Raw genomic sequence first — 3,187 nt, forward strand, 5'->3', positions numbered from 1 at the left:
GGTGGGTGTTAGTCTCTTCTCCCCAGTGAAAAGTGATGGGACAAAAGGAAAGGGCCTCAAGTTGTGCCAGGGGAGGTTTAGATTGGATAATAGGAAAAAAGTTATTCACAGAAACTGTTGTCAAGCATTGGAATGGGCTGCCCAGGGAAGTGGTTGAGCCACTATCTGGGGAGATATTTGAAAGATGTGTACATGAGGCACTTAGGGACATGGTTTAGTGGTGGATTTAGCAGTGTTAGGTTAATGGTCAGACTTGGTGATCTTAAAGGTCTTTTCCAACTTAAATGATTCTATGACTCTATTAAAATACCTTTCTTAATCCAGCAGAAAAAAAAACCAAAACAAAACCAACAAAACCACCACAAAAAACCCAAGCAAAAGCCAATGAACACCTCCTCTTTCAGGATTTATAGTCAGTCCTTGAAGATAAACTGTGGTGAACACACACATCTCTCTGCAGGGTCCGGTTCACCTTAATCACTGTCTGAAGTGCCCTATATAATTTGCTTAAAGTTGACCATAGGCCTATGCTGTGAGTGTTTTGTGGCTGTTAAAGCTCACAGATGACAAATGTAATACTGCAATTTATTTCCAGAAGCCCAAGATTCAATCCCTGATAATTCAGCCTGATTACATTTGTTGTGCGTACTGTACGTAATACAGGGCTACCTCTGCTCTCCACCGACATGTCGTTGTGATAATGGTAGGTGAAGTCAAACAGATCCCAGTAAAGTAAGAGATTAAATGCTCCTGTATGCACTAGAAGGAAAACATCCTTAGTTCATTGAGCTGCTGGTAAAACCAAGGCATCATCCAGTGCTTCCTTTCATCTGAGATCACTAATTCTGGCAGTTTTTGCACAAAGCCTGTTTGCAGGAGGTCCTGAAACAGGGCAGAGAGGATGTCCCTCACCAGAGGGACAGAATTACACCCTCATACAGAATTCAGCAGAATATGGACCTGAACACAGGCCTCCCTGTGTCCTGGGCAAACCTTCAGCTAAGTAAAGAATTTCCTACAGTTCCTACAGACATACACAGTTCCATACAGTCCCTGTGTATGTCCTCCCTACCTGCCCATAAGTTCAGTCTGCCACTACCAGGGCATGTTTTAGATAGATCTGTGTGTGGATGCATGAAATCAAATCTGCTGAGTTGGAAATCCCCTCACTACCTATATTTGTAACCACATAACAGACTTTCCTGGCCTCGGTCACTGGAGGAGAAGCGGAAAATGGGCTATTATTCCGAAGTTAAAAGAACAGGACTTGCTGACCTTGCCTCTCTCAAGGAGAGGGTAGGACCCTGCTGAGTGTACAGCTTTATCCATGTCAGCTTGGGCAGCAAATTGCTGTCTCACAGTTAGAAGCTATGGAATTGGAGCTTGCCTATAGTCTTTAACAGGTCTTATAATACAAATAGAGCTTTTCAGACTTAGGTTTCCAGTATAAAAGTGCTGGGAGCAGTACAGTCCCAGTATCGGTACAGTGCAGCTGCCCAGAGAAGAGCACTGATGCTGTCACAACATTCCACGTCTCTACAACTGCAGTAATTATATGGATCAGCAATATTCCAGCAGAAGGCAAAGGAAATAATGAACTCCCATCTCTAGCTTTTGCAATGTTACTAGGGAGGTGATGTGCACTGTTTGCACTGCAGTGGAACAGCTTATGGTGCTTGCCATAATATCTGTCATAATAATATTAGAAAATGTAAGAAGAATATCAAGTGTTCATCTTTCTTATGACAAGCTCCATCTTCAGAATGCAAACAAGACTAACTTTGTGTGATCTATCTTTTGTAGTTTGAGCTTTGTATCACAGCAGAAGACATGTTTATAGTCATCTTTTTCTAGTTTTCATGGAAAAAGTGAAGTTCCATATCCTTGAAAGAAATGAGACGGAAATACTGCAGAAGACATAATTGTACCAAACCTATCTTAAATAGCAGATGTCATTCTATTTCTGGGGCATACCATTATTAGATTAATCAAAGCAATGTTATGCAGTGTTAACTGAACATCAGCACTACAGCCGACTATAAAATGAAATTAAAGTTGCTGGGTTTGCTTCCTCTGCAGCTTTTCTGTTTCTTTTTTTAGGATGGAGAAGGTGGAGAGCAGCAATGCCACTCTCGCACCAGAGATTTATTTTTGACTTGGAGAACAAGATGGCTCAGGGTACTGATGACTGGATACTACATTTCACGCCTTCAGATTAGTTATTTGGTTCTGACCTAGAGCAGGGACCAAGCTCAAGTCCCTCCTGTCTTGCGGCTTTGCCACAAAAGGTGACATTTGCTGACTGCAGTTACTCCACAGTGTTGGGGAAACAACATTTATTTCCTGATCTAAATATCAGGGAAGACCATCTCTGCCCAGGCTGATGGTCTTAGAGAACTCCATAAGAGAGGAGGGCAGCGTGGGCTTGGTTTGATAGGAAAGAATTCTGACTTGTGTTTCTGTCTTGTCAGGTTGGCATCATATACTGGCAATATATTTGCTGTAGGAGAAATAAAAAAGCAGAAAATAAAGACGAGGTTGGAAACGTTATTTTTTTCATGCCAGCAAAAGTGAAAGGAATGAAACACAAGAACCTCTGTAGCACACAGTGGCCACAGTTACCTGTAGTGGATGGCAATTTGTTGCAAAGAAAAGGTAAAAAGGCAACCTGACCACGTGGAGGGAAGATAAATGAAAGATGAGGGCACTTTAATGTAGCAGATAATAGTATAAAAATATCAAGCTGCTGGAAAATGAAGGGACACAAATTTAAATTAAATGTAAGTGGGGGTAATTAACTACAGGAAACAGCTATTGAGGGAGGCAATAGATCTTTATGTCAGCATTAGAAGCCTTTCTAAATATTTTATATGTAAAGTGCTGGTCTTAATTCAGAAATTCTGTGGGTTGTATGCATAGGACAACCAGACAGAAACCCAGAACATCAGGCATGTAGAAGTGAAACAGTCTGCATATCCTCTAGGCATTCCATTACTTCAGACTTGGGTTGTTTTTTTTCAGGCATCATTCCTGTACAGTCGACAAAACCAGCCTATTAAATTTGATTTACTGCTTTCAGCTTTTGCTGGTAAGCATTTCAGCTCACACGCAGTTTTATCGACAGCTCTGAAAGCTTGAAATGAGCCAGTCGGATACACTGGTCTGGTTTGGGTGGTGTAATCCATTT

Source organism: Eurypyga helias, unplaced genomic scaffold (assembly GCF_000690775.1).
Source record: "Eurypyga helias isolate BGI_N326 unplaced genomic scaffold, ASM69077v1 scaffold21741, whole genome shotgun sequence".
In the NCBI taxonomy this organism is placed as follows: domain Eukaryota; kingdom Metazoa; phylum Chordata; class Aves; order Eurypygiformes; family Eurypygidae; genus Eurypyga; species Eurypyga helias.